The sequence below is a fragment of the Balaenoptera borealis genome, assembly GCF_965194805.1.
Source record: "Balaenoptera borealis genome assembly, chromosome: 9".
Classification (NCBI taxonomy): Eukaryota; Metazoa; Chordata; class Mammalia; order Artiodactyla; family Balaenopteridae; genus Balaenoptera; species Balaenoptera borealis.
The window spans coordinates 101,731,179-101,742,268 of NC_138873.1; the positions used below are offsets into that span (position 1 = coordinate 101,731,179).

At 47.2% G+C, this 11,090-nt stretch overlaps 1 long non-coding RNA gene across 1 annotated transcript; it reads right to left on the reverse strand.

The window, feature by feature from the left end:
- Window positions 1–4,524: 4,524 nt before the first annotated feature.
- LOC309634726 lies at window positions 4,525–8,843 on the reverse strand. The gene is made up of 4 exons (XR_014248376.1): window positions 8,815–8,843; window positions 8,343–8,416; window positions 7,378–7,848; window positions 4,525–5,708 (listed from the first exon to the last, which is right to left on the reverse strand). It is a non-coding gene; the product is annotated as an uncharacterized lncRNA (long non-coding RNA).
- Between the last annotated feature and the right edge of the window lie 2,247 nt (window positions 8,844–11,090).

Sequence of the window (11,090 nt, forward strand, 5' to 3'; positions counted from 1 at the left end):
TCTGATTGAGGAGTAGTCTCAGGGCCTTAGTTAGGGACAGTGTCAGTGCCTGAGTTAGGAGTAGTTTTAGGACCTGAGATAGGAGTAGTGTGATGGCCTTAGCTGCGGACAGTCTCAGTGCCTGATTTAGGAGTAGTGTCCAAGCCTTAGTTAGGGACAGTGTAAGGCCCTGAGTTAGGAGTAGTGTCACGGCCATAGTTAGGCAGTATCGTTCCTGATTTAGGACTAGTGTTAGGGCCTGAGTTAGGAGTAGTGTGAGGGCCTTAGTTAGAGACAGTGTCAATGCCTCTGTTGGGAGTATTTTCACTGCCTTAGTTAGGGACAGTGTCAGTGCCTGAGGTGGGAGTAGTATAAGGGTCGTAGTTAGGGCGAGTGTCAGTGTCTGATTTATGGGTAGTGTCAGCGCCTAAGTTATGGACAGTGTCAGTGCCTGAGGTAGGAGTAGTTTGAGGGTCTTTTTAGTTACAGTGTCAGGGCCTGAGTTAGGAGTAGTATCAGGGTCTTAGTTAGGGACAGTGTCAGTGCCTGAGTTGGGAGTAGAGTCAGGACCTTAGTTAGGGACACTGTCAGTACCTGAGTTGGGAGTAGTGTCAGGGCCTTAGTTAAGGACAGTGTCAGAGCCTGAGTTGGCTGTAGTATCAAGGTCTTAGTTATGGACAGTGTCAGGCCCTGAGGTAGTAGTAGTCTCAGGGCCTTAGTTAGGGCGAGTGTCAATGTCTGATTTATGGGTAGTGTCAGAGCCTAAGTTATGGACAGTGTCAGTGCCTGAGTTAGGAGTAGTGTCAGGGCCGTAGTTAGCAACAGTGTCAGTGGCTTAATTAGGAGTAGTGTCAGGTCCTTAGTTAGGGATAGTGTCAGTGCCTGAGTTGGGAGTAGTGTCAGAGCCTTATTTAGGGACAGTGTCAGTGCCTGAGTTGGGAAGAGAGTCAGGGCTTTAGTTATGTATAACGTCAGGGCCTTAGTTAGGGATATCGTCATTGTCTGATTTGGGAGTAGTGTCAGGGCTTTAGTTAGGAACAGTGTCAGTGCCTGAGTTGGGATTAGTGTCAGGGTCTTTATTATGGACAGTGTCATTGCCTGAGTTGGGAGTACTGTCAAGGCCTTAGTTAGGGACAGCATCACTGCCAAAGTTGGGAGTACTGTCAGAGCCGTATTTAAGGACAGCTTCAGTGTCTGAGTTCTGAGTAGTGCAGGGTCTTAGTTAGGGAGAGTGTCAGTGCCTGAGTTGGGAGTAATGTCAGCATCTTTGTTAGGGAGAGTGTCAGGGCCTTAGCTAAGAGTAGTGTTAAGGCCTTAGTTAGGGAGAGTGTCAGTGCTGGAGTTGGGAGTAGTATCAGGGTCTTTGTTAGCGACAGTTTCAGGGTCTGAGGTTATAGTAGTCTCAGGGCCTTAGGGAGAGTGTCAGTACCTGAGTTAGGAGTAGTGTGAGGGCCTTTCTTAGTTATCAGGTCAGGGCCTGAGTTAGGAGTAGTGTCACGGCCTTAGTTAGGGACAGTGTCAGGGCCTGATTTAGGAGTATTCTCAGGGCCTTAGTTAGGGATAGTGTCAGTGACTGTGTTAGGAATAGTGTTAGGGCTGATTTAGGAGTAGTGTGAGAGTGGTATTTAGGGACAGTGTCAGGGCCTGTGTTGTGAGTAGTGTAAGGGCCTAAGTTAGTGACAGTGTCAGTGCCTGAGTTGGGAGTAATGTCAGGGCCTTAGTTAGGGACAGTGTCAGTGTCTGATTTATGGGTCGTGTCAGCGCCTAAGTTATGGACAGTGTCAGTGCCTGAGTTTGGAGTAGTGTGAGGGTCTTTTTAGTTATAGTGTCAGGGACTGAGTTAGGAGTAGTATCAGGGTCTTAGATAGGGACAGTTTCAGTGACTGAGTTGGGAGTAGTGTCAGGGCCTTAGTTAGGGACAGTGTCAGTGCCTGAGTTGGGAGTAGTATCAGTGTTTTAGTTTAGGACAGTGTCAGGGCCTGAAATGGGAGTAGTCTCTGGGCCTTAGTTAGGAACAGTTTCAGTGACTGAGCTGGGAGTAGTGTCAGGGTCTTAGTTAAGGACAGTGTCATGGCAGGATTTAAGTATTGTGTCAAAGCCTTCGTTATAGAGAGTGTCACTTATTTAGTTAAGAGTAGTGTAATGGCCTTAGTTAGTGACAGTGACAGTGCCTGAGTTAGGAGTGGAGTCAGGGCCTTATTTAGGGTAGTGTCAGGGCCTTAGTTAGGGACAGTGCCAGTGCCTGAATTGTGAGTAGTGCCACAGCCTAAGTTACGGACAGTGTCAGGGCCTTAGTTAAGGACAGTGTCAGGGCCTGGGTTGTGAGTAGTTGTAGGGCCTTAGTTAGCGAAAGTGTCAGTGCCGGAGTTGGGAGCAATGTCAGGGCCTTAGTTATGGACAGTTTCAGTGTCTGAGTTGAGAATAGTGTCAAGACCTAGTTAGGGACTGTGTCAGTGCCTGAGTTTGCAGTAGTGTCAGGGCATTAGTATGTGACAGTTTTAGTGCCAGAGTTGAGAATAGGGTCAGGGCCTTAGGTAGGGACAATGTTAGTGCCTGAGTTGGAAGTAGTGTCAGAACCTTAGGGACAGTGTCAGTGGCTGAGATGGGAGTAGTGTCAGGGTCTTTGTTAGGGAGAGTGTCAGTGCCTGAGTTGGGAATAGTGTCAGGGTCTTTATAGGGACAGTGTCAATGCCTCAGTTGGGAGCAGTATCAAGGCCTTATTAAGGGACAGTGTCAAGGCCTGAGGTAGTAGTCTTAGGTCCTTAGTTAGGGAGCGTGTCAGTGTCTAAGTAAGGAGTAGTGTCAAGACCTAAGTTAGGGACAGTGTCAGAGCCTGAGTTAGGAGAAGTGTGAGGGACTTAGTAAGGGACAGTGTCAGTGCCTGGGTTGTGAGTAGTGTCAGGGCCTTATTTTGGGACAGTTTCAGGGCTTGAGTTAGGAGTAGTATCAGGGCCAAAGTTAGGGCCAGTGTCAGTGCCTGATTTAGGAGTAGCATCGTTGCCTTTCTTAGGTATTGTATCAGTGCCTGAGTTAGGAGTAATGCCAGGGCCTTATTTAGGGACAGTGTCAGTGCCTGAGTTAGGAGTAGTCTCAGGGCCTAAGTTAGGGACAGTGTCAGTGCCTGAGTTAGGAGTACTGTCAGGGCCTTAGTTAGGGACAGTGTGAGTTCCTGAGTTGGAAGTAGTGTCAGGGCATTAGTTAGGGACAGCGTCAGTTCCTGAGTTGTTGGTAGTGTCAGGGCCTTAGTTAGGGACGGTTTCAGTGGCTGAGATGGCAGTAGTGTCAGGGCCTTAGTTACGGACAGTGCCAGTGCCTGATTTGGGATTAGTGTCAGGGTCTTCATTAGGTCCAGTGTCAGGGCCTGAGTTATGAGTAGTGTCAAGGCCTTAGTTATGGAGAGTGTCAGTGCCTGAGTTGGGATTAGTGTCCGACCCTTTGTTAAGGACAGTGTCAGTGCCTGAGTTGGGAGTATTATCAGGTCCTTAGTTAAAGACAGTGTCTGTGCCTGAGTTCGGGGTAATGTCAGGGCGTTAGTTAGGGACAGTGTCAGTGCCTGATTTTGGAGTAATGTCAGGGTCTAGTTAGGGACTGTGTCAGTGCCTATGTTTGGTGCAGTTTCACTCAATATTTAGGGACAGTGTCAAGCCCTAAGTTCGGAGTAGTGTCAGGGCCTTAGTTAGGAACAGTGTCAGTGCCTTAGTTGGGAGTAGTGTCAGGGCCTTAGTTAGGGACAGTGTGAGTTCCTGACTTAAGAGTACTTTCAGGGCCTTAGTTAGGGACAGTGTCATTGCCTGAGTTAGGAATAGTGTCAAGGCCTTAGTTAGGGCGAATGTCATGGCCTAAGTGAAGAGTAGCATCAGTGCCTTCGTTAGGTATATTATCAGCGCCTGAGTTAGGAGTAGTGTTAGGGCCTTTAGGGAGTTGTGTCGGCCTAAGTTAGGGACCTTTTCAGGGTCTGAGTTAGGAGTAATGTCAAGGCCTTCCTTAGGTATTGTACCAGCGCCTGAGTTAGGAATAGTGTCAGGGCCTTAGTTAGGGACTTTGCCAGGGCATGATTTAGGAGTAGTGTTAGGGCGTGAGTTATGAATATGAATATTCATATTCATATGTTCATATGAATGTTCATATGAATATGAACAGTGTCAGTTCCTGAGTTAGGAGTAGAGTCAGGGCCTAAGTTAGGGACAGGGTCAGTGCTGAGTTCGGAGTACTATCAAGGCCTTAGTTAGATACAGTGTCAGGGACTGAGTTAGGAGTATTGTCAGAGCCTTATTTAGGGACAGTGTCAGTGCCTGAGTTAGGAGTAGTGTCAGAGGCTTTGTTAGGGACAATGTCAGGGCCTGAGTTAAGAGTAGTGTCACAGCTTTAGTTAGGACCAGTGTCAGGGCCTTAGTTAAGACCAGCATCAGGGCCTATGATAGGAATCAGATCAGGGCCTGTGTTACGAGTAGTGTCAGGGGCTTAGTTCAGGACAGTGTCAGGGCCTGAGTCCTGACTTACTCCTTACTCTCCTCACTAAGGACTTTTGACACTACTGCTAATTCAGGCCCTGATAATGTCCCTAACTAAGGCCCTGACACTTCCCCTGGCTGAGGCCCTGAACTTCTCCTAAGTCAGGCCCTGATACTGTCCCTAACAATAGCACTGACAGTACACCTAACTTAGGTCCGACATGATACCTAACAAAGGCTCTGTTGCTAGTCCAAACTAAAGCCCTAAAATTGGTCCTAAATAAGGCCTTGACACTAATCCTAACTCAGGCCCTAACACTGTCCCTAACTAAGGCCCTGACACTACACCTAACTCAGTCACTTACACTGTACCTGACAAAGGCTCTGATGCTAGTCCTAACTTAGGCCCTGACACTGCCTCTAACTAAGGCCCAGAATCTGTCCCTAATATAGGCCCTGCTGCCAGCAATAACTAAAATCCTGACACTCTCCTGAGATAATATCCTGACCCATTTCTAACCAAGATCCTGACACTGTCCCTAAGAAATCCCTGTCGCTGTCTTTAAGTGAAGACGTGAGTCTGTCTGTAACTCAGGCCCTGAAGCTTTCCCTAACTGAGGCCTTGACGCTGTTACTAACTAGGGCTCTGGTCATGTCTTTAACTAAGAGCCTAAAGCTGATCCAAAAAAGGCACTGATGCTGCTCCTAAGTCATTGCCTGACAGTGTCCCCTGTTAAGGGCCTGACATTAGGTCTCACTCAGGCCCTGTCACTCTCCCTAAGTCAGGCCCTGATGCTATCCCTACCTGAAGCCCTAACACTGGTTCTGAATAAGGCCCTGATATTCTCAGTAACAAAGGTCTTCACACTATCCTTAGGTCATTTCCTGACACGACTCCTAGCCTTTACCCTAAGCCTGTCCCGAGCTAATGTCCTACCTCTTATGCTAACTAAAGACCTTATGCTGTGCCTACCTCAGGCACTGAATTTAGTCCCAAGGCTGCTAGACTGTCCCTAACTAGGCTCCATGCCCTTATCGTCACAATGTTCCATGACTACTGTCATCACAATACTCCACGCCCTTATTATCACAATGCTTCCTGACCCCTGTCATCACAATGCCCCATGACCTTTTCATCACAATGATCCATGACACTTGTCATCAAAATGCTCCATGATACTTGTCTCACAATGTTCCATGCCTCTGTCATCACAATGCTCCATGCCCCCTGTCATCACAATGCTCCATGGCACTTGTCATCACAATGCCCTATGACCCCTTTCCTCAAAATGCACCATGACCCCTGTCATCACAGTGCTCCATGACCACATTCATCACAATGCTCCATGAACCTTTTCCTTATAATGCTTCATGACCCCTTTCATCACAATGCTCCATGGCCCCTGTTATCACAATGTTCCATGGTCCCTTTCATCACAATGCTCCATGACATTTGTCTCACAGTGCTCCATGACCCTTGTCATCGCAATGCTGCATGCCATTGTCATCACAATGTTCCATACCACCTCTCATCACTATTCTCCATGACACTTGTCTCACGATGCTCCATGCCCTTGTCATCACAATGCTCCATGCCACCTGTCATCACAATGCTCCATGACCCGTTTCATCACAATGCCCCATGACACCTTTAATCAAAATGCTCCATGACCCATTTCATCACAATGCTCCATGATCATTGTCATCACAATGGTCCATGCCCTTTTCATCACAGTGCTCCATGGCACCTGTAATCACAGTGGTCCATGATGCCTTTCATCACCATGATCCATGACCCTTGTCATAACAATTCTCCATGACCCCTGTCATCACAATGATCCATGGCGCTTTTCATCACAATGCTCCAAGACACCTGTCATCACAATGCTCCATACCCCTTGTCATCACAATGCTGCATACCCCTTTCCATCACAATGCTCCATGACCCCTGTTTTCACAATGCTCCATAACCCGATTCATTACAATGTTCCATTTCCCTTTTCATCACAATGATCCATGGCGCTTGTCATCTCAATGCTCCATGATCCCTGTAATCACAATGATCCATGACAACTTTCATCACAATGCTCTATTACCACTTTCATCATAATGCTCCATGCCCCCTGTCATCACAATGCTCAATGACCCTTGTTATCACAATGCTCCATGGCCCTTCTCAGCACAATGCTCCATGACCCTTGTCATCACAATGCTCCATGATCCATGTCATCACAATGCTCCATAGCCCTTGTCATCCCAAGGCTCCATGAATCCTGTCATCACAATGCTCCATGGTGCTTTTCATCACAATGCTCCAGGAAACTTTCAGCACAATGCTCCCTGACCCCTTTCATCACAATACTCCATGGTCCTTGTCATCACAATCCCCCATGGAAACTTTCCTCACAATGCTCCATGACCATTGTCATCACAATGCTCCATGTTCCCTGTAATCACAATGATCCATGGTCCTTATCATCACAATGCTCCATGACCACTTTCATCACTATGCTCTAAGACCATTGTCATCACAATGCTCCATGACCCCTGTCACACAAAGATCCATGGCCCTTGTCATCACAATGCTCCATAGCGCTTGTCATAACAATGCTCCATGATCCCTGTCATCACAATGGTACATGACCACTTTCATCACAATGCCCCATAACCCCTTTCATCAAAATGCTCCATGGCCCTTGTCATCACAATGCTCCTAGGCACTTTTCATCACAGTCCTCGGTGATCACTTTAATCACCATGATGCATGACCCCTTTCATCACAATGCCCCATGACCCCTGTCATCACAATGCCCCATCACACCAGTCATCAAAATGCTCCATGGACCTTCTCATCACAATGCTCCAGAACTCTTGTCTTCACAATGCTCCATGACCACTGTCATCACAATGCTCCATGGCTTTGGTAACCACAATGTTCCATGGCCACAGTAATCACAGTGCTACATGACCCTTTTCATCACAATGCTCCATGCCCCTGTCATCAAAATGCTCCACTACCCCTGTCATCACAATGCTCCATGTCGCTTTTCATCAGAATGCTCCATGACCACTTTCATCACTATGCTCAATGACCCCTTTCATCACAATGTTCCATGACACTTGTCATAACAATGCTCCATGATCCCTGTAATCACAATGATCCATGACGCCTTTCCTCACAATTCTCCAGTACCCCTTTCATCACAATGCTCCATGCCACTTGTCATCACAATGCTCCATGCCCTTGTTATCACGATGTTCCACGGCCCCTGGAATTACAATGCTACATGCCCGTGTCATCAAAATGCTCCATGACCACTGTCATCACAATGTTCCATGACCCTGGTCATCACAATGCTCCATGGCCCTTGTCATCACAATGCTCCATGGCTCTTTTCATCATGATGCTCCATGACACCTGTCATCACAATGTTGCGTCCCCTTGTCATCACAAAGTTCCATGAGCCCTGTATAAACAAGTATCCATGACCCCTTTCATCAAAATGCTCCAGTACCTCTTTCATCACAATGCTCCATACCCCTTGTCATCACAATGGTCCATGCCATTGTCATCACAATGCTCCATGGCCCCTGTAACCACAATGCTCCATGCCCTTTTCATCACAATGCTCCATACCCCTTGTCATCACAATGGTCCATGCCATTGTCATCATAATGCTCCATGGCCCCTGTAACCACAATGCTCCATGCCCTTTTCATCACAATGCTCCAGAACTCTTGTCTTCACAATGCTCCATGACCACTGTCATCACAATGTTCCATGACCCTTATCATCACAATGCTCCAAGATCCCTGTCAATGCAGTGATCCATGACCACTTTCATCAAAATGCTCCATTACACCAGTCATCACAAGGCTCCATTCCCCTTCATCACAATGCTCCATGACCACGTTCATCACAATGCTCCATGGCCCTTGTCATCACAATGTACCATGACCCATTTCATCACAATGTTCCATGAACCCTTTCATCACAATGCTCCATTCCCCTATCATCACAATGCTCCATGACCACTGTCATCGCAATGATCCATGAACCCTTACATCACAATGCTCCATGACCATTGTCATCAAAATGCTCCATGGCCTTTGTCATCACAATGCTCCATGGCCCCTGTAATTCCAGTGTTCCATGACCCCTTTCATCACAATGTTCCATGACCACTGTCATCGCAATTCCCCATGAGCCCTGTCATCACAATTCTCCATGACCACTGTCCTCGCAATTCCCTATGACCCCTTTCATCACAATGCTCCATGACCCCTGTCATTACAATACCCCATGACCACTCTCATCTCAATGTTCCATGGACTTGTCATCACAATGCCCCCTGGTGTTTTTCATCACAAGGGCCATGACAACTTTCATCACAAGTCTCCATGGCCCTTGTCTTCACAATGCCACATGACCCTTTTCATCACAATGATCCCTGACACCTTTCATCACAATGCTCCAAGACCATTGTCATCACAGTGCTCCATGCCCTGATCACCACAATGCCCCATGACCCCTTTCATCACAATGCTCCATGACACCTGTCATCAGAATGCTCCATGTCCTTTGTCATAAAAATGCTCCAAGTACACGGTAATCACAGTGCTCCATGACCGCTTTCATCACAATGCTCCATGACCCCTTTCATCGCTATGCTCCTTGAGCCTTGTCATCACAATGCCCCATGACACCTTTCATCTCAATGCTCCATGACCATTGTCATAACAATGCTCCATGCCCTTTTCATCACAAAGCTCCATGACCCCTTTCATCACAACGATCCAGGACCCCTTTCATCACAGTGCCCTATGACCCCTGTCATCAGAATGCTCCATGTCCTTTGTCATCACAATGCTCCATGGCCACTGTTTTCACAGTGCTCCATGACTCCTTTCATCACAATGCTCCATGGCCCTTCTCATCACACTGCTCCATTGTGCTTTTCATCACGATGCTCCATGACCACTTTCATTACAATGCTCCATGACCACTTTCATCCCAATACCCCATGGCGCCTGTAATCAGAGTTCTCCATGGCCCTTGACATGACCATGGTCCATGGCGCTTCTCATCAAAATGCTCCATGACCATATTCATCACAATATTCCATCCCGCCTGTCATCAAAATGACCCATGACACCTGTCAACACAATACTCCATGGTCCTTGTCATCACAATGCTCCATGAACCTGGTTATCACAATGCTCCACGATCCTTGTAGTCAGAATCATCCATGACCCCATTCATCACAATGATCCATGCCTTTTGTCATCAGAATCTTCCATGCCATTTGTCATCACAATGCTCTATGCACTTGTCATCAAAATGCTGCATGACACCTGTCATCACAATGCTCCATGGATTTTCTCATCACAATGTCCCATGACCCCTGTCATCACAATGCTCCAGAACTCTTGACATAACAATGCTCCATGCCTGTGTCATCACAATGTTCCATGACGCCTTTCATCACAATGCTCCATGAAAATTGTCATCACAAAGTTCCTTGAACCTATCATCACAACCCTCCATGAACCCTGTCATCGCAATGATCCATGACCCTTTCATCAAAACGCTCCATGAACCCTCTCATCACGATGCTCCATGGCCTTTGTCATCACAATGCTGTATGACAACTGTCATCACAATGATCCATGCCACTTGTCATCACAATGCTCAATGCACTTGTCATCACAATGCTCCATGGCACCTGTAATCACCATGCTCCATGACCACTTTCATCATAATGCCCAATGCCCCCTGTCATCACAATGCTCCATGGCCTTTGCCATCACAATGCGCCATGAACCCTGTCATCACAATGCTCCATGACACTTGTCACCACAATGCTTCATGGCCCCTATCGTCAAATGCTACCTGGTGTTTTTCATCGCAATGGTCCATGACAAATTTCATCACAATGCTCCATGAACCCTGTAATCACAATGATCCATAACCCCTATCATCACAATGCTCCAGTCCCAGTTTGATCACAGTGCTCCATGCCCTTATCATCACAATGCTCCATGACCCCTATCATCACAACGCTCCATAACCACTTCAATCAAAATGCTCCGTGACCCCTTTCATCACAATGCTCCATGGCCCTTGTCATCACATTGCTCCATTCCTTATCGTCACAATGCTCCATCACCCCTGTCATCACAATGATCCATGGCCCCTTTCATCACAGTGTTCCATGCCCCTTGTCATCACAATGCTCCATGGCCTTAGGAATAACAATTCTCCATGACCCCTTTCATCAAAATGCTCCATTACCATTGTCATCACAATGCTCGAGTTCCCATTTCATCGCAATGCTCCATGCCCCCTGTCCTCACAATGCTCCATGACCCCTGTCATCACAATGCTCCATGGCCTTTGTCATCAGAATGCTCCATGACCCCTGTCATCACAATGCTCCAATATGCTTGTCATCACAATGCTCCATGATCCCTGTAATCACAATGCTCCATGACCCATTTCATCACAATGTTCCATGATCATTGTCATCACAATGCTTCATGTCCTTTTCATCACAGTGCTCTATGGCCCCTTTCATCACAATGTTCCATGCCCCCTGTCATCACAATGCTCCATGACCACTGTAATCACAATGCTCCAAGACCCCTATAATCACAATG